General features: G+C 44.8%; 1 pseudogene; it reads left to right on the top strand.

Annotated features, from left to right (window-relative positions):
- Window positions 1-21,745, top strand: part of LOC129835656 (phospholipase D1-like) — a 192,127-nt pseudogene that overhangs the window by 155,267 nt on the left and 15,115 nt on the right.

Raw genomic sequence — 21,745 nt, 5'->3', positions numbered from 1 at the left:
TTTCAGAAATCTCACTTCCTGACAGGAAGTGTGCTGCAGAATGAGTTCTGTTTCACTCAGAGATATAATTCAAACGGTTTTAGAAACTAGAGAGTGTTTTCTATCCAATAGTAATAATAATATGCATATAGTACGAGCAAGAATTGAGTACGAGGCAGTTTAATTTGGGAACTCATTTTTACAAAGTCGAAATGGCGCCCCCATAGGCTCAAGAGGTTAACAGCATAAAGACTTCTTACTTTTGATGAGCTTCCATCAGAATCTTGGACAAGGTGTCCTTTCTCCAGAACAATCGTCTTTTGGTTGAAAGATGTCCTTTTCTCCTGTAGAATTAGCAGCTAACGCTAGCCATGTGCCGGAGAGGTGTCCAACTCGCGATAGCGCGTGACAAAGAAATTCCAGAAAATCGCAATAAACTGATATAAACTGCTATAAGTCGGTTTAAATTAACTACCTTATGAAGTTTTTAACCTCTACCGAGTACCTAACCCGGATTCGGGAGCACCCCCCACCCCCCCCCCACACTCATTAGCATCGCTAGCATAGCGTCACAATTAAATAGTAGCATCTAAATATCATTAAATCACAAGTCCAAGACACCCAATGAAAGACACAGATCTTGTGAATAAAGCCACCATTTCAGATTTTTAAAATGTTTTACAGGGAAGACACAATATGTAAATCAATTTTTTTACTCCAACAGTTTTTTCCTGCGTCAGTAGCTATCACTAATTCGACTAAATGAAAATATATATAGCCACTAACCAACAAACAAATTCATAAGATGACAGTCTGATAACATATTTATGGTATAGCATAGTTTTTTTTTTTTAAATGTGCATTTTTCAGGTATAAATCACAGTTCTACATTGCAGCTGCAATCTGATATAGTGCTGATGCAGCCAGAACAATTACAGAGACCAACGTCATATAACTAATTACTTGTCTTAAAACATTTCAGAAAAAATACACAGCGTACAGATATTGAAAGCCCAACATCTGGTGAATCCAAACAATATTTCAGATTTATTAAATGTTTTATAGCGAAAACAAAATGTAGCGCTAAATTAGCATAGCCACGCCAGCCAGAACCAGCTGGGCGCGCCCGACCAGTTCACATGCACGACAGATATATGAAATAACATAGTAAATTGGGTCTTACTATTGCTGATCTTTCATCAGAATGTTGATAAAGGTGTCCTTAGTCCTGATGAGTCGTTCAATCCATTCACAATGGCAACTTTCCCTCTTCATTTGGCATAGGTACTGGTCGACTAGCACGGTTCTGTCCAAAGTTAAAAAACTCACAGAACGGAACACGGCAAAACTCCCGAAAAAATTCAAATAATCTGATTAAACTATATTGAAAAAACATACATTAAGATGATATGGTCACATGTATCAAACAAACTTCGAGACGGAGATAGTTTTCATCCGTAACTGCAGCATAACAAAAGACAATTGCACCTCTAAAACGCGCGTTTCAGAAAACCGGAAGTTGTCGGTCACGCTAAAGAAATAGGTCTTATTTCACGTCAGTACAAGATAAACAAAAAATTTCTCCTCTGACGTCTTCCTGACACCCAGAGGAAGACGAATGAAGTGTGTTTCGGGTCATAGGTGGCGTGACCATATATAGGCAGAGCGTTGAAGCGAGCATACACATCTTGCAATCTTCTTCTTGCTCAGGGAAAGTGCTGTCAAATGACTTGTGTTTCACTCAGAGACAAAATTGAAACGGTTTTAGAAACCATAGCTTGTTTTCTATCCAATGGTATATGGTTATATGCATATAGTAACAGCAATAATTGAATAAGAGGCAGTTTAATCTGTAGAGGCAATTATGCTAATGCGAAAACAGCACCCCCTGTATTCTCAAGAAGTTAAGAAACATTCCCTGACATGAAATGCAACTGTGGTGGTCTTCTGAAAAACGTATTCCATGTGTTTGTCCCAGGCCAGACTTTACAGCAGCATGGATGAATCTGGGAATAGTGCAGAACAGAGCTACTGGATTGCCATCAGATTCCCGAAGAAATACCCAGACAGTTACTACAACCTGGGACTCCTGGTGAATACATAGGTTGGGCTTAAAGCCACATTCTGGAAGATTTCATAATGTGCAATGGTCATTTTAGTAAAGGATATACCCTCTGATTGACTTCTATAGCCCCATGTCTAAAACTATCATGACAATCTCAAGTCCATAAGTCTGTCTGAATTTTAGAGGTTACATTTCTCAACAAAGTAAGGAAATGTTTCTAACTAAGTAGCAGGTCTGCTGTTAGCCTGAAATACAGACTCCAGGTTATAGCTTGAATGCTTCACATTACATCAAGTGACGTTACTAATACATCAATGGATGAAGGTGATGTGATTTGCTAGAATCGTAAAGTAATCTCCTCCCCTACCCTCTCCAGTATGTAGACCTGAACAGACACCTAGATGCTCTGAATGCGTGGAGGAACGCTTCAGTACTGAAGTCTGACCACAGTCTTCCCTGGAACAATTTGGTCAGTGCTGGACAACACTGGTAAGCACACACACGCAGGCACACACCCCTACATACACACACCACTTACACACACACACACACACACACACACACACACACACACACACACACACACTGTCACGTTCCTGACCTATTTATGTTAGTTGTTATGTGTGTTAGTTGGTCAGGACGTGAGGTTGGGTGGGCATTCTATGTTTTCTGTTTCTGTGTTGGTTTTGGGTTACCTGGTATGGCTCTTAATTAGAGGCAGGTGTTTGGCGTTCCTCTAATTAAGAGTCATATTTAGGTAGGCGTTGTCACAGTGTTCGTTGTGGGTGATTGTCTCCTGTGTTTGTGTATGTCGTTGCGCCACACGGGACTGGTTTCGGTTTGTTTGTTAAGTATCATTTATGTGTAGGCTTTTTCCCTGTTCGTGCGTTCTCGTGTGTTATGTGAGTCCGTCGTTCAGATCTGTTCTACACCGTTTATTTGTTTTGTTAGTGTATAGTCAAGTTCGTGTTTTTTCGTCTTGTCAATAAATTCATTATGTATTCAAACTCCACTGCGCCTTGGTTCAATCCCTGCTCCTCTTCGGGAGATGAAGAAGAGGAGGACAGCCGTTACAGAATCACCCACCACTCCAGAGCCAAGCAGCGGAGTCGACGGAGAAAGGGACGGGAAAACAAGGATTTCTGGACTTGGGAGCAGATAATGAATGGAGAAGGTCCCTGGGCTAAGGCAGGAGAAAATCGCCGTTCTCAGGAAGAGAGGGAGGCAGCTAAAGCCCAGGAGCGGTGGTTTGAGGAGGCAGCAAGGAGACGTGGCTGGAAGCCCGAAAAGCCATGGGAGCAGCTGGAGGCACTGGGGAGTGCAGAGGCTACCGGAGAGAGGAACCGGAGCTATGAGGGAACGCGTCTGGCACGGAAGCCCGAAAAGCCCGTAAGTAATTCCCAAAAATTTCTTGGGGGGGGCTAAGAGGTAGTGGGCCAAGGGCAGGTAGGAGACCTGCGCCCACTTCCCAGGCTTACCGTGGAGAGCGGGAGTACGGGCAGGCGCCGTGTTACGCAGTAGAGCGCACGGTGTCTCCTGTACGAGTGCATAGCCCAGTGCGGGTTATTCCACCTCCCCGCACTGGTAGGGCTAGATTGAGTATTGAGCCAGGTGTCATGAGGCCGGCTCAACGCGTCTGGTCTCCAGTGCGTCTCCTCGGGCCGGCATACATGGCACCGGCCTTACGCATGGTTTCCCCGGTTCGCCTACATAGGCCGGTGCGGGTTATTCCACCTCCCCGCACTGGTCGGGCGACCGGGAGCATTCAACCAGGTAAGGTTGGGCGGGTTCAATGCTCAAGAGTGCCAGTACGCCTCCACGGTCCGGTATTTCCGGCACCACCTCCCCGCCCCAGCCTAGTACCTACAGTGTCTACACTACGCACTAGGCTACCAGTGCGTATCCTGAGCCCTGTTCCTCCTCCACGCACTCTCCCTGTAGTGCGTGTATCTAGCCCGGTGCCTCCAGTTCCGGCCCCACGCACTAAGCTACCAGTGCGTCTCCAGAGCCCTGTACAAACTGTATCTTCTCCCCCTACTAATCCTGATGTGCTTGTCCTCAGCCCGGCGTCACCAGTGCCGGTACCACGCATCAGTTATATAGTGGGCTTTGAGAATACAGTGTGCCCTGTCCCTGCTCCCCGCACTAGTAGGAAGGTGCTTATCCTTAGCCCGGTGCCTCCAGTTCCGGCACCACGCACCAGGTCTACAGTGCACCGTATCCGGCCAGAGCCATCCGTCTCCCCAGCGCCATCTGAGCCATCCGTCTCCCCAGCGCCATCTGAGCCATCCGTCTCCCCAGCGCCATCTGAGCCATCCGTCTCCCCAGCGCCATCTGAGCCATCCGTCTCTCCAGCGCCGTCTGAGCCATCCGTCTGCCAGGAGCCTGCAAAGCCGCCCGTCTGCCATGAGCCTGCAAAGCCGCCCGTCTGCCATGAGCCTACAGAGCCGTCAGCCAGACAGGAGCCGCTAGAGCCGTCAGCCAGACAGGAGCCGCTAGAGCCGTCAGCCAGACAGGAGCCGCTAGAGCCGTCAGCCAGACAGGATCTGCCAGAGCCGCCAACCAGACAGGATCTGCCAGAGCCGCCAACCAGACAGGATCTGCCAGAGCCGCCAACCAGACAGGATCTGCCAGAGCCGCCAACCAGACAGGATCTGCCAGAGCCGCCAACCAGACAGGATCTGCCAGAGCCGCCAGCGAGCCATGAGCAGCCAGAGCCGTCAGAGAGCCATGAGCAGCCAGAGCCGTCAGAGAGCCATGAGCAGCCAGAGCCGTCAGAGAGCCATGAGCAGCCAGAGCCGTCAGAGCGCCATGAGCAGCCAGAGCCGTCAGAGCGCCATGAGCGGCCAGAGCCGTCAGAGCGCCATGAGCAGCCTGAGCCGTCAGAGCGCCATGAGCGTCGAGAGCCGTCAGCCTGCCATGAGCGTCGAGAGCCGTCAGCCTGCCATGAGCGTCGAGAGCCGTCAGCCTGCCATGAGCGTCGAGAGCCGTCAGCCTGCCATGAGCGTCGAGAGCCGTCAGCCTGCCATGAGCATCGAGAGCCGTCAGCCTGCCATGAGCGTCGAGAGCCGCCAGCCTGCCATGAGCGTCGAGAGCCGTCAGCCTGCCATGAGCGTCGAGAGCCGTCAGCCAGCCATGAGCGTCGAGATTCGTCAGTCAGCCATGAGCTGCCCTTCAGCCAGAAACGGCTATATACCCAGAACTGCCCCTCAGTCCAGAGCTATCTCTCTGTCCGGAGCTGCCTTTCAGTCCGGAGTTGCCCCTCTATCCTGATCTCCCTCTCTATCCTGAGCTACCTCTATATTCTGATCTATCCCTCTGTCTTGTGCTATCCCTCTGTCTTGATCTATCTCTCTGTCCCGGTGCTGTCCCTGTCATTGATGTTACTAAGAGGATTTTTTGGGGGTAAAATGAGGGTGGACATTCTTCGGGTTATGGTGGGGTGGGGACCTCGCCCGGAGCCTGAGCCACCACCTGGTCAGATGCCCACCCAGACCCTCCCCTAGACTTTGTGCTGGTGCGCCCGGAGTTCGCACCTTATGGGGGGGGTTTATGTCACGTTCCTGACCTATTTCTGTTAGTTTGTTATGTGTGTTAGTTGGTCAGGACGTGAGGTTGAGTGGGCATTCTATGTTTTCTGTTTCTATGTTGGTTTATGGGTTGCCTGGTATGGCTCTTAATTAGAGGCAGGTGTTTGGCGTTCCTCTAATTAAGAGTCATATTTAGGTAGGCGTTTTCACAGTGTTCGCTGTGGGTGATTGTCTTCCGTGTCTGTGTATATGTTTGCACCATACGGGACTGTTTACGGTTTGTTCGGTTTGTGTAGCCTATGTTTCCTATTCGTGCGTTCTTCTTGTGTTATGTAAGTTCGTCGTCTAGGTCTGTCTACACCGTTTGTTGTTTTGTTAGTTTAGTCAAGTTCGTGTTTTCTTTAATAAATTATGTCATTTCACTACGCTGCGCCTTGGTTCCCTCAATACTCCTCCTCTTCAGATGAAGAGGAGGAGGACTGCCGTTACAATAAGTTATGTTCTTCAATAATCAATGGGTATATATCATTAATTTAAAAGTCTAAGAATGGATTTAGCAACTAAGGATTTAAGCTTTAATGTTTATTGGATAGGATAAAAAGAGAGCGATTGTGTTAACTCCTTAACCATTGCTAGTACCCTGGTATACATTCAAGCTCCACAGATTTGATCCCATATGGCTTTGCTTAAACATCTTGTAAGAAGCTGGTGCTCTAGAAGCAAACACTAGTCACATGTCTATCTACGATTCTGTATTCCATCTGTGTGGCCTGGTTCCCGGGGCCATGTGGAACCCATCCTCTGTGAACCCTCTCCTCTTTCATCTCTGACCCCCATGTTATCTCAGCTGTGAGGAGCACCGTGCATTTGTGTATCTAGAACAGGCATTGTAAAACTGTGTTTAACTTGGCTAGCCCCCGGGAGCAGACCTGTGTTCAAAAAGTATTTAAAAACCTTTATAGAATATACATTTATTTCCCCTTGGGGTTCCCTTGAGGATCAATAAAGTTATGTTATTCTCAAATACTATTTGAGCCCAGCTCCGCTAGGGAGTGCTTTCGGTTGCCATACTGGAAGTCTACTGGTTATTGCATTCTTGCACAATACGCTGCATTATTTTACTCTGGGGGTGTATTTCAAGCACTGTTTACTGTCTGTGAGGTGCATCGGCAGATGGGGTTTGGCCATTCAAACGGTTTGTGTTGCTGTGTTTATTTTGACTGACATGTCTCTGTTCTCTTCCTAACTGGGGTGGGGTCAGGACCCTTCACCTCTCATCCATCCCTATCGTTCTTCCCTCCTCTCCTCCCATCCTCTGCAGTTTTAATATAAGAAGACTGTTTGACCACAGAACCTTTTTCATCTTACGATTTTCCCTCCAAAAAGAGGAAACCAATGTTTCAATTGAAAAGTTGCACATAATTTTATCATCCGCTTATCAACTTTTCCTCTTTTGTTATAAATATTTTTTGACACTTTCTTACATGGACAAAAATAATCACTAACCGTTACATTGTGTTTCCTTACAGAAATGTGCATATTGTGTGAGACATCAGCATTCTGCCCCCTTCTCCCAGCCTTTAATGTGAGAAAGGTGTTTGGCCAGGGAAGTTTTTCTGAAGTGTCCGCCGAGACGACGAAGGATATGCCGAGACAGGAAGTCAGTGTCGGCGGCCATCGCTGTATAAAAACAGCTCACTATTATAGCATAGAGGCTTCAAAGAGACAGAGGCAAGATGAGCTCCCCTCGCAGCTACACACACACGCAGTATCACGCATACACATTCTCATTCACTCACATACACATGCTCTGGCACACACACAGAAACACACTATCACACACACGCAGTATCACACAAACACAGTCTCTTTTTATCTCTCTCTCACACACACACACACACACGCACACGCACACGCACACACACACACACACACTTTGGCTTCTCTGAAAGGATACCATTGAAGGAAGCGTTGACCCCAACACGGAACTTGGGTTCAAAGTTCAATGCACTTTCTATTTTTTCACCTGCTTCCCTCGGCTCGTAGGAAACTTCTGAAGTGCTAGTGTGTCTCTCCTTTAAGGCCAGCAACATTTGTTTACACATACAGTACAATACACCAGTTGTGCCTGAACGCAGCCCTTTTGATGCTTTGATGATGTTACTGATACACTCGCCGGGGTGGGGAGGAGGGTGGGGGGTTTGAAAAGACAACAAATAACTTACACACACCAATGGCGTCCCATTGAAGATCAAACCCGGGTTCATCATTGGATAACATGCTAAGGTCACTGAGTTCAGTATGACCCTCTATGGATAGCCTGAAGCTAAAACGAGATGAAAAACTGGATCAGTCGGTGGTTTCATAAACCTAAAGATTTTGGAGGGCACTGAGTTTCCAATAGAGCCCCCAGAGCTGAATGGAACTAAATGAAACTGTCTGCTGTGTATAGTCTACGACTTCCTGTTCTCTCTTCGGACATAATCTGTCTCATCCTTTTTTATATCTCATCCTAGGTCTGAAGGTGGATGTTAATCCATATTGTTCTGGCTGGCAGAATATCACATACACCACACTCATTAGTAAGGAGCAAACATTCTGATTATACTGTAATCTCCTTACGTTCCAAAGACGGGTTACCTACCGGTGCTTTATGAAGACTTATTTTTTGTACCGTGGGGTTTTCACTTCACTCTTATCTGCTAAATCACCCTGACACAATGAATTCAATACTGCTATATTAACGCAACATTTAACTCGATTAGACTTGATTCAACTCAATTCATTAAAAAAGTCAATGTATTAGTCTAGAATTCTGTAGGGCTACAGTTGAAGTCGGAAGTTTACATACACCTTAGCCAAGTACATTTAAGACAAAAATCAAATTAAATCAGAGCCGGAGATAAAGAACTGCTAAAACGAAAGCTTTTCAGGACGCCATGGTGATGTCCCTCCTGCGTCAGGCCCCCCGTTGAAAAGGTCGGACCTTCCGTTCCAAGAGGTTTTATAGTGCCCCAGATGGTGCAATCCACTCCATTCGAATTCTCACCGCTTACTGACATCTAGGGGAAGGCGTATGCAGTGCATGTAGCCCCATAGCTTACATGGGAATTTATAAACTGACCCTAGAACAGAGACCTCGATTTCAGAAATCTCACTTCCTGACAGGAAGTGTGCTGCAGAATGAGTTCTGTTTCACTCAGAGATATAATTCAAACGGTTTTAGAAACTAGAGAGTGTTTTCTATCCAATAGTAATAATAATATGCATATTGTACGAGCAAGAATTGAGTACGAGGCAGTTTAATTTGGGAACGAAATTATTACAAAGTCCAAACAGCACCCCCTGTTGAGAAGAAGTTCTGCAAGATTTCACAGATGGCAAATCAAAGTCTAGCCGTTGATGATCCGGAGGTGAAAAGAGACACAGTGGTGAATGTTGTATCTGTTGAACAGAATGTCGGTGTCATCTCTCACTACTCGGTGTGGCACCGCTTCAGAAAAGCAGTTGCATGGATCCTAAAGGTTCAAAGTGCACAAACGGAAGTTAACTTTTTTTTTTACTAGGCAAGTCAGTTAAGAACAAACTCTTATTTACAATGACGGCCTACCACGGCCAATTATGCACCACCCTATGGGACTCCCAATCACAGCCAGTTGTGAAACAGCCTGGAATTGAACCTGGGTCTTTAGTGACACCTCCAGCATTGACATGCGGTGCTTTAGACTGGGAGCCTCTCGGGAGCTCTCCCAACTGTGGGAAAAAATAAATAATCTAAGGTTGGGATAAAATGATGAGGAAAACAAGAATCTGATGGAGAAACAGTTGAAGGGGTCCAAAAAAACACTGATCAGATGATCACTCTTTGTGGATGAGCTGATGGATGCAGAAGTGCAAATTGTTTGTTTTTGTCAGAAGATAATGTTTCCAGATGAAATGGTAGTTCTGAAGAAAGGCTCAGTGGTAAAATGGAACAGCCATCTTCACAAACTGTCTCCAGTGTTCCAAGATGGTGTTATGAGAGTAGGTGGCAAATGGAGCAGGTCAGCTATGCCAGCACAATCTAAGCACCAAGCTATCATGCCCAAGAGCCATCATGTGACACAACTCATCATCAGACATGTCCATGAAGATGTTGGACACAGTGGACGAAATTACACACTCTCTCGCCTCAGACAGAGATACTGGATTCCTAGTTCTATCTCAGCAAGGTAATCTCCAAATGTGTTGTTTGCAGAAAGCTGAGTGGAAGTCTGTTTCTTTATTTAAAACAAACCTGGTCTGTTTTAAATAAAGCGTGGCAAAGGAACTGTCAAGCGGTATGGAGTCATCTTTACATGCCTGAATATAAGAGCTGTACATATAGAAGTGGCACATTCACTGGACACTAACTCTTCCATAAATGCTATCAGAAGGTTTGTTGCCAGGAGAGGACAAGTGAAGGTTATAGGCTCGGATAATCGTACCAACCTTGTCAGAGCAGAACATGAGCTAAAGGAGGCCATTCAGGGCCTGGATGACGCTCATACACAGGACACCCTGCACTAAAACCCTAATGATTTGGAGCCTCTCACCCCCAACCATTTTCTTCTTCGAAACAACAAACCATCTATTCCTCCAGGAGTGTTTAAGCCAGAGGATTGTTATGACAGAAGGAGATGGCGACAGGTGCAATATATGTCAGACATGTTCTGGAAGAGGTGGACTAAAGATTATCTTCCTAATAAAGATTATCTTCCTAAATTGCAGGAGCGACAAAAATGGACAAGAAAATTAATACAATTTGTCCCTTGGGACATAGTTCTTATCGTGGATGACTCAGCCCCACGTAACTTGTGTATCATGTGGCAAGTCACACAAACCAACCCAGACTCCAGAGGGCTGGTTAGGCAAGTGCAGGTGTGGTAGCCTAGCAGTTAGGAGGGCCAGTCACTGAAAGGTTGCTGGTTTGAATCCACGAACTGACTAGGTGAAACATCTGGCTGTGTCCTTGAGCAAGACACTTAGCCCTAATTGCTCCTATAAGTAGCTCTGAATAAGAGCGTCTGCTAAAATGTAATTGTAAACCCAGACCACCACACTTTGTAGGCCCATCATCAAGCTATGTCTGCTGCTGGAAGCCCCCACTGCCCTTTCCCACCTGGACGAGAGGAACATCTATGTGAGAATGTTGATCATTGACTACAGCGCAGACTTCAACACCATTGTTCCCTCCAAGCTCATCACTAAGCTAAGGACCCTGGGACTGAACACTTCCCTCTGCAACTGGATCCTGGACTTCCTGACGTGCCAAACCCAGGTGCTGAGGGTAGGCAACAACACATCCGCCACGCTGACCCTTAACACAGGGGCCCCACAGGGGTGCTTGCTTAGTCCCCTCATTTACTCCTTGTTCACCCACGGCACAACTCCAACACCATCATTAAGTTGCCAACACCACATATTTACATTACATTTAAGTCATTTAGCAGACGCTCTTATCCAGAGCGACTTACAAATTGGTGCATTCACCTTATGATATCCAGTGGAACAACCACTTTACAATAGTGCATCTAACTCTTTTAAGGGGGGGGGGGGGTTAGAAGGATTACTTTATCCTATCCTAGGTATTCCTTAAAGAGGTGGGGTTTCAGGTGTCTCCGGAAGGTGGTGATTGACTCCGCTGACCTGGCGTCGTGAGGGAGTTTGTTCCACCATTGGGGTGCCAGAGCAGCGAACAGTTTTGACTGGGCTGAGCGGGAACTATACTTCCTCAGAGGTAGGGAGGCGAGCAGGCCAGAGGTGGATGAACGCAGTGCCCTTGTTTGGGTGTAGGGCCTGATCAGTGTGGTGCCAGGACAACAACCACTCCTTCAATGTCAGCAAGACAAACAAGTTGACCGTGGACTCAAGGTTTCCATTAGCTGACAATTGCCAACATTTGGACGATTAAAAAATATATACGAAAGCCGATAAATAAAACCGTTGACCACAAATCCCATTGCAAAATTAAGGCTTTTTATTCATTGATGGAAATACTAGTCAATGGAAATACATTTCACCATCATGCTAATCAGTATATACAGTGGCAAGAAAAAGTATGTGAAGACTTTGGAAATACCTGGATTTCTGCATAAATTGGTCATAAAATTTGATGTGAGCTTCATCGAGGTCACAACAATAGACAAACAAAGTCTGCTTAACTTCTTTGGGCTGCAAGCCCGAAGCCGGCCACAATATGACAACAGCCACTTCAAGGGCAGGGCGCGAAATTCAAAATATATTTTTTAGAAATATTTAACTTTCACACATTAAGGTAGGTGTTTTCACACTGTTTGTTGTGGGTGGTTGTCTCCTGTGTCTGTGTATGTCGTTGCGCCACACGGGACTGTTTTCGGTTTGTTTGTATGTTCGTTCTTTTATGTAGTCAGTTTCCCTGTTCATGCTTTCTTCGTGTTTCATGTAAGTTCGTCGTCCAGGTCTGTCTACGTCGTTTATTGTTTTGTAGTTTGTTAAAGTGTTGTCGTGTTTTCCGTTTTGTAAATAAATATTGTCGAATTCGAACGCTGCATTTTGGTTGACTCACTACTCCTCCCTTTCGGATGAAGAGGAGGAGGAACGCCGTTACAGTCACGTTCTTACCATAGTTCTTTTGTGTTTTCTTTGTTTTAGTGTTGGTCAGGACGTGAGCTGAGTGGGCATTCTATGTTGTGTGTCTAGTTTTCACGTTTCTATGTTTGTCCTGATATGGTTCTCAATCAGAGGCAGGTGTTAGTCATTGTCTCTGATTGGGAACCATATTTAGGTAGCCTGTTTTGTGTTGGGGTTTGTGGGTGGTTGTCTTCTGTCTTTGTGTCTATGCACCAGATAGGACTGTTTCGGTTTTTCACATTTGTTGTTTTTGTATTTTGTAGTGTTCACGTTTTTTGTCATTATTAAACATGATGAACACTAACCACTCTGCGCTTTGGAGGAGGAAAGGAAAGAGGAGGAAATCTGCCGTTACACTACTTTTGTAATACAACTTTAGCTATTTTCTAAAGTAAATAATCAATAAATTTGAAGACGGGATGATCTGTGTTCAATACAGGATTAAAACAAACTGTAGCTAGCCTTCTGGTCATGCACCTCTAAAAACAGGACACAACAAGTGACCCTGATTCAAAATGGCCGTACTTCTTAATTTCTCAAAGGAAAAACCCTCAAACAATTTCTAAAGACTGTTGACATCCAGTGGAAGTGGTAGGAACTGCAAAAAGGTCAATTAGAATCTGTATTCCCAATGAAAATCTATTGAAAAGAGAGTGACCTCAAAAAAAAAAAATCTGAATGGTTTGTCCTGGGGGTTTCGCCTGCTAAATAAGTTATGTTATACTCACAGACATGATTCAAACCGTTTTAGAAACTTCAGGGTGTTCTCTATCCAAATCTACTAACAATATGCATATCTTATCTTCTGGGGATGAGTGGCTGGCAGTTGAATTTGGGTATGCTTTTCATCCAAACGTGAAAATGCTGACCCCTATCCTAGAGAAGTTAACTCATTAGTAACTTGGGGCACCACAGGAAAACATATTTAACGAGTGGCTATCTCCCGAATTAAACTCTTATAAGATATATTCATATCTATAGATAGCAGTCACTTATTCATGTATCACACCTCATCAGTCTCATTCTGAACGTTGTTGACCTCATAAATCTGCACGAACCCTAGCCTAAATGATGATTCAGAGCAACACAAATTGGATTAATTATTTATTTACTAACTAACTAAATAATCACACAGAAACACATAAAAACACACACAGTATAGGTCATATTGATTACTAACATAATGCAATGAATGTCGCTAGTGGACTAACCCAATAGGACGGCTTGTTACACAATGAAAGTGGTGGGGAACGAGAAAGCGGGAGAGACAAAGAGAGTGGACTTATCGTACAGATATTTGGAAAATACGCTCATCGTAAATATAGATATTTAGCACCCTAACAACTGTTCATTCGGATTTAGAAATGCAACATATATTTTACGCTTAGATGTCTTTCTCTGTCGTCTCTTTGTTGAACTCGATGGTTCAATGTGGTGGTTCAATGTAAGTTTCTGGTGGTCCACCAGAGGCCACAATGTCCTTCGTAGTTGTAGGCTTCTTTTATTCTGGAGTGTTTGTTAGAATGGATACATTAGCTGTACCACACGCGGTGGGCTTTGGTCGAGTTTACTATAGTACCAGTAATTAACAGCTGCAGACTGAATGTTCGGTGTAGTCTATCTTTTTCACTCGAGAGTTTCAGGTGGTCTTACCATTTTCTGGTGCAATTTTTAACCATTTCAAACTGTGGACTTGCCCTCACGTTCTCTGGTCTCAATGGATGATTATTCAGTGTACAACTAGGACCACTTTACACATTGGCAGCAACCCAGTGTCACACTCGTCATGAAGATTGGACCAAGGCGCAATGTGATATGTTTCCATCCTTTTATTTGGAATAGAAAACTCAAAGGGGAAAAACAATAAAACGAACAAACAAAACGTGAAGCTCAAAATAGTGCTCACAGGCAACTATACCTAGACAAGATCCCATAAAGCACAAGGGGGAAATGGGCTGTAAAAATAGTTCTGTTCCACTTAGAGAAATAATTCAAACGTTTTTAGAAACTAGAGACTGTTGTCTATCCAATAGTAGTAATACTATGCATATTGTAAGAGCAAAAATTGATTAAGAGGCCGTTTGAAAATGGGCACATATTTTCCAGTTTTTCAATACAGCAGCCATAAGAAGTAAATTTTTCTGCATCATTTTTGGACAGAAAATTTCAGATTTTTGCAATGTTACGTAGATGGAAAAAAGCTGTCCTTGAAACAGTCTTGATATGTTCGTCAAAAGAGAGATCAGGGTCAAGAGTAACGCCGAGGTCCTTCACAGTTTTATTTGAGACGACTTTACAACCATCAAGATTAATTGTCAGATTTAACAGAAGATCTCTTTGTTTCTTGGGACCTAGAACAAGCATCTCTGTTTTGTCCGAGTTTAAAAGTAGAAAGTTTTCAGCCATTCACTTCCTTATGTCTGAAACACAGGCTTCTAGCGAGGGCAATTTTGGGGCTTCACCATGTTTCGTTTTTAGGGGTGCAACTGCATCTAGGGTATTGCGCAAGGTTAATGATTTTTGTCCTCCGACGTCCTTGGGTAGGCAGAAGGAGTCTGGAAGGGCATAAAGGAATTTTTGTGTTGTCTGAGAATTTATAGCACGACTTTTGATGCTCCTTGGTTGGGGTCTGAGCAGATTATTTGTTGCGATTGCAAACGTAATAAAATGGTGGTCCGATAGTCCAGGATTATGTGGAAAAACATTAAGATCTACAACATTTATTCCATGGGACAAAACTAGGTCCAGAGTATGACTGTGGCAGTGAGTAGGTCCAGAGACATGTTGGACAAAACCCACTGAGTCGATGATGGCTCCGAAAGACTTTGAGTGGGTCTGTGGACTTCTCCATATGAATATTAAAATCACCAAAAATTAGAATATGATCTGCTATGACTACAAGGTCTGATAGGAATTCAGGGAACTCAGAGAGGAACGCTATATATGGCCCAGGAGGCCTGTAAACAGTAGCTATAAAAAGTGATTGAGTAGGCTGCATAGATTTCATGACTAGAAGCTCAAAAGACGAAAACGTCATTTTTTTTTTTGTAAATTGAAATTTGCTATCGTAAATGTTAGCAACACCTCCGCCTTTGCGGGATGCACGGGGGATATGGTCACTAGTGTAACCAGGAGGTGAGGCCTCATTTAACATAGTAAATTCATCAGGCTTAAGCCATGTTTCAGTCAGGCCAATCACATCAAGATTATGATCAGTGATTAGTTCATTGACTATGACTGCCTTTGAAGTGAGGGATCTAACATTAAGTAACCCTATTTTGAGATGTGAGGTATCATGATCTCTTCCAATAATGGCAGGAATGGATGAGGTCTTTATCCTAATAAGATTGCTAAGGCGAACACCGCCATGTTTAGTTTTGCCCAACCTTGGTCGAGGCACAGACACAGTCTCAATGGGTATGGCTGAGCTGACTACACTGACTGTGCTATTGGCAGACTCCACTAAGCTGGCAGGTTGGCTAACAGCCTGCTGCCTGGCCTGCACCCTATTTCATTGTGGGGCTAAAGGAGTTAGAGCCCTATCTATGTTGGTAGATAAGATGAGAGCACCCCTCCAGCTAGGATGGAGTCCGTCACTCCTCAGCAGGTCAGGCTTGGTCCTGTTTGTGGGTGAGTCCCAGAAAGAGGGCCAATTATCTACAAATTCTATCTTTTGGGAGGGGTTGAAAACAGTTTTCAACCAGCAATTGAGTGCTGAGACTCTGCTGTAGAGCTCGTCACTCCCCCTAACTGGGAGGGGGCCAGAGACAATTACTCGATGCCGACACATCTTTCTAGCTAATTTACACGCTGAAGCTATGTTGCACTTGGTGACCTCTGACTGTTTCATCCTAACATCGTTGGTGCCGACGTGGATAACAATATCTCTATACTCTCTACACTCGCCAGATTTAGCTTTAGCCAGCACCATCTTTAGATTAGTCTTAACGTCGGTAGCCCTGCCCCCTGGTAAACAGTGTATGATCGCTGGGTGATTCGTTTTAAGTCTAATACTGCGGGTAATGGAGTCGCCAATGACTAGGGTTTTCAATTTGTCAGAGCTAATGGTTGGAGCCTTCGGCGTCTCAGACCCCGTAGCGGGAGGAGTAGAGACAAGAGAAGACTCAGACTCAGACTCCGACTCGCTACATAATGGGGAAAAAACTAATCAGAGGACACCTGAATAGTTTTGAAAAATCTCGCTCATTTTTCAAAATAAAAGCCTGAAACTATGTCTAAAGACTGGTCACAGCCTGAGGAAGCCATTGTAAAAGGAATCTGGTTGATACCCCTTTAAATGGAAGAAAGATGGGCCAGGATACACAGATAAAAAAATAAAATCACTTCCGGGTTAGATTTTCTCAGGATTTCGCCTTCGTTTTGTAATACTCACAGACAATATTTTGACCGTTTTTGAAACTTTGGAGTGTTTTCTATCCTAATCTGTAAATTGTATGCATATTCTACGATCTGGACCTGAGAAATAGTCCGTTTACCTTGGGAACGTTATTAAAAAATATATATATCTGACCCCTAGCGTCAAGAACAAATTCTTATTTTCAATGAGAGCCTAGGAACAGTGGGTTAACTGCCTTGTTCAGGTGCAGAACAACAGATTTGTCCCTTGTCAGCTCAGGGATTAGAACTTGCATCCTTTCGGTTACTAGCCCAGCGCTCTAACCACTAGGCTACCCTGCCCTTTAAGTATGTCTTACTTTACTTCAAAGTAGCCTATGGGCACAATCCAAAATGTGGAGGCAAATCTTTTTTAACCTCTTTGGGCTGCAGGGGCAGTATTGAGTAGCCTCGATAAAAGGTGCCCATTTCAAACGGCCTCGTACTCAATTCTTGCTCGTACAATATGCATATTATTATTACTATTGGATAGAAAACACTCTCTAGTTTCTAAAACCGTTTGAATTACATCTGTGAGTAAAACAGAACTCATTTTGCAGCAAACTTCCTAACAGGAAGTGGAAAATCAGAAATTGATGCTCTGTTCTAGGGCCTGCCTATAAATGTGCTTGATATGTATTAGTATACATGCACTTCATACGCCTTCCACTAGATGTCAACAGGCAGTGAGAGAAGAAATGGAGTGTATAACATGATCTGAGGTCGAATAAAAGCTCTTGGCATGACGTGACACCAATTTCCTGTTTTCTGGAACGTGCGAGAAGGGACCTGGTATTGCCTTCTGAAAAGCTGTCGTTATAGACAACTAATATCTCCGGCTTTGATTTGATTTGATAAATGTGACAATATCATCATAAAGTATGTTTTTTCAATATAGTTTTATTAGATGATTAAAAAAATTTCGGGACGTTAGGCGTGTTGCTTTGTCTGCGTTTGTTCACGAAGGAGAGCTTTGCGCCACTTTGCTAGCTTTCCGTGCTAATTGACTGGAGAAGAGGACATTCTAAAACCAAACAACGATTGTTCCCGACAAAGGACCCCTTGTACAACATTCTGATGGAAGATCAACAAAAGTAGGACCCATTTTATGATGTTATTTCATATATCTGTCGAACACGTGTACTATTAGTTTGCGCCCAGATTTTGGGCACTCTCTCGCTATAACTAACCTGGATGTCGTAATGAAGTTATTTTTAGAATTCTAACATGGCGATTGCATTAAGAACTAGTGTATCTATAATTTCCTATACAACATGTATTTTTTAGTAACGTTTATGAATAGTTATTTGGTAAGAATAGTTGAGTGTCATAAAAATATCCTTACATTCTGGGAAAAAGATGCTACGTTAGCACAATGTATAACAACTGATTTCAGCTCTAAATATGCACATTTTCGAACAAAACATAAGTGTATGTATAACCTGATGTTATAGGACTGTCATCTGATGAAGCTTATCAAGGTTAGTCAAAAATGATATATCTTTTGCTGGTTTGTTACGATCGCTAACTTTTGCTGCTGGTAAATGGCTTGTGTTTCTGGCTATTGTGGTAAGCTAATATAATGCTATATTGTGTTTTCGCTGTAAAACACTTAAGAAATCGGAAATATTGGCTGGATTCACAAGATGCTTGTCTTTCATTTGCTGTACACCATGTATTTTTCAGAAATGTTTTATGATGAGTATTTAGGTATTTCACGTTGGTGTCTGTAATTACTCTGGCTGCTTCGGTGCTATTTGTGACGGTAGCTGTGATGGTAGCTGCAATGTAAAAATGATTTATACCTCAAATGTGCACATTTTTCGAACAAAACATAGATTTATTGTATAACATGTTATAAGACTGTCATCTGATGAAGTTGTTTCTTGGTTAGTTTGGTTGGTTCTTGGTTAGTTAGGTTGGCTTTGTGCATGCTACCTGTGCTGTGAAAAATGTCTGTCCTTTTTTGTATTTGGTGGTGAGCTAACATAAATATACGTTGTGTTTTCGCTATAAAACATTTAAAAAATCGGACATGTTGGCTGGATTCACAAGATGTTTATCTTTCATTTGCTGTATTGGACTTGTTAATGTGTGAAAGTTAAATATTTCTAAAAAATATCTTTTGAATTTCGCGCCCTGCACTTGAAGTGACTGTTGTCATATTGTGCCCGGCTTCGGGCTTGCAGCCCAAAGAAGTTAACCTGTCTAGGATGAGGGTGCCGCAAGCGGCACTCCCCCCCCACCCCCACTGAAAAACCAGTGCCGCGAAATTCAAAAAAAATATTTTTTTAAAATATTTAACTTTCACACATTAAAGTCCAATACAGCTAATGAAAGACACAGATCTTGTGAATCCAGCCAACATGTCCGATTTTTAAAATGTTTTACAGGGAAGACACAATATGTAAAGATGTACATCTATTACCTAAAAACACATTAGCATAATCCACCATCTTTTATTTGTCCACCAAGACCAGTAGCTATCACCAATTCGGCTAAACTAAGATATTTATAGCCCCTAACCAAGAAAGAAACTCATCAGATGATAGTCTGATAACATATTTATGGTATGTGTTAACGCTGTCGCTCTCCTCATCCTCGGACGAGGTGAGGAGAGAAGGATCTTCAGACCAAAATGCAGTTTGCGGGAAATAAGCCATCTTTTTATTTATAAACAACGATGAAGATGGCAACACGAAAACAAACACTTTAACAAACTTACAAAATAACAAAACGACGTAGAACGAAACCTGAACATAAACTCACATCACTAAACGTAAACTCACGGACAGGAACGTTACATCAAAACACACGAACAGCCAAACAGTCCCGTATGTGAAAATACATCGACAACGACGAAGACATCACAGGAGACAATCACCCACAAACAAACAGTGAGAATGCCCTACCTAAATATGACTCTTAATTAGAGGAAAACGCAAACCACCTGCCTCTAATCAAGAGCCATACCAGGCAACCCAAAACCAACATAGAAACAGATAACATTTACATTTACATTTAAGTCATTTAGCAGACGCTCTTATCCAGAGCGACTTACAAATTGGTGCATTCACCTAATGACATCCAGTGGAACAGCCACTTTACAATAGTGCATCTACATCTTTTAAGGGGGGGGGGGGGGGCAGAAGGATTGCTTTATCCTATCCTAGGTATTCCTTGAAGAGGTGGGGTTTCAGGTGTCTCCGGAAGGTGGTGATTGACTCCGCTGTCCTGGCGTCGTGAGGGAGTTTGTTCCACCATTGGGGTGCCAGAGCAGCGAACAGTTTTGATTGGGCTGAGCGGGAACTGTACTTCCTCAGTGGTAGGGAGGCGAGCAGGCCAGAGGTGGATGAACGCAGTGCCCTTGTTTGGGTGTAGGGCCTGATCAGAGCCTGAAGGTACTGAGGTGCCGTTCCCCTCACAGCTCCGTAGGCAAGCACCATGGTCTTGTAGCGGATGCGAGCTTCAACTGGAAGCCAGTGGAGAGAGCGGAGGAGCGGGGTGACGTGAGAGAACTTGGGAAGGTTGAACACCAGACGGGCTGCGGCGTTCTGGATGAGTTGTAGGGGTTTGATGGCACAGGCAGGGAGCCCAGCCAACAGCGAGTTGCAGTAATCCAGACGGGAGATGACAAGTGCCTGGATTAGGACCTGCGCCGCTTCCTGTGTGAGGCAGGGTCGTACTCTGCGGATGTTGTAGAGCATGAACCTACAGGAACGGGCCACCGCCTTGATGTTAGTTGAGAACGACAGGGTGTTGTCCAGGATCACGCCAAGGTTCTTAGCGCTCTGGGAGGAGGACACAATGGAGTTGTCAACCGTGATGGCGAGATCATGGAACGGGCAGTCCTTCCCCGGGAGGAAGAGCAGCTCCGTCTTGCCGAGGTTCAGCTTGAGGTGGTGATCCGTCATCCACACTGATATGTCTGCCAGACATGCAGAGATGCGATTCGCCACCTGGTCATCAGAAGGGGGAAAGGAGAAGATTAGTTGTGTGTCGTCTGCATAGCAATGATAGGAGAGACCATGTGAGGTTATGACAGAGCCAAGTGACTTGGTGTATAGCGAGAATAGGAGAGGGCCTAGAACAGAGCCCTGGGGGACACCAGTGGTGAGAGCGCGTGGTGAGGAGACAGATTCTCGCCACGCCACCTGGTAGGAGCGACCTGTCAGGTAGGACGCAATCCAAGCGTGGGCCGCGCCGGAGATGCCCAACTCGGAGAGGGTGGAGAGGAGGATCTGATGGTTCACAGTATCGAAGGCAGCCGATAGGTCTAGAAGGATGAGAGCAGAGGAAAGAGAGTTAGCTTTAGCAGTGCGGAGCGCCTCCGTGATACAGAGAAGAGCAGTCTCAGTTGAGTGACTAGTCTTGAAACCTGACTGATTTGGATCAAGAAGGTCATTCTGAGAGAGATAGCAGGAGAGCTGGCCAAGGACGGCACGTTCAAGAGTTTTGGAGAGAAAAGAAAGAAGGGATACTGGTCTGTAGTTGTTGACATCGGAGGGATCGAGTGTAGGTTTTTTCAGAAGGGGTGCAACTCTCGCTCTCTTGAAGACGGAAGGGACGTAGCCAGCGGTCAGGGATGAGTTGATGAGCGAGGTGAGGTAAGGGAGAAGGTCTCCGGAAATGGTCTGGAGAAGAGAGGAGGGGATAGGGTCAAGCGGGCAGGTTGTTGGGCGGCCGGCCGTCACAAGACGCGAGATTTCATCTGGAGAGAGGGGAGAGAAAGAGGTCAAAGCACAGGGTAGGGCAGTGTGAGCAGAACCAGCGGTGTCGTTTGACTTAGCAAACGAGGATCGGATGTCGTCGACCTTCTTTTCAAAATGGTTGACGAAGTCGTCTGCAGAGAGGGAGGAGGGGGGGGGGAGGGGGAGGAGGATTCAGGAGGGAGGAGAAGGTGGCAAAGAGCTTCCTAGGGTTAGAGGCAGATGCTTGGAATTTAGAGTGGTAGAAAGTGGCTTTAGCAGCAGAGACAGAAGAGGAAAATGTAGAGAGGAGGGAGTGAAAGGATGCCAGGTCCGCAGGGAGGCGAGTTTTCCTCCATTTCCGCTCGGCTGCCCGGAGCCCTGTTCTGTGAGCTCGCAATGAGTCGTCGAGCCACGGAGCGGGAGGGGAGGACCGAGCCGGCCTGGAGGATAGGGGA

This window comes from Salvelinus fontinalis, chromosome 36, assembly GCF_029448725.1.
Source record: "Salvelinus fontinalis isolate EN_2023a chromosome 36, ASM2944872v1, whole genome shotgun sequence".
In the NCBI taxonomy this organism is placed as follows: Eukaryota; Metazoa; Chordata; class Actinopteri; order Salmoniformes; family Salmonidae; genus Salvelinus; species Salvelinus fontinalis.
The sequence above is the reverse complement of the archived record's forward strand: the minus strand, read 5'-3'. Positions and strand labels throughout refer to the sequence as shown.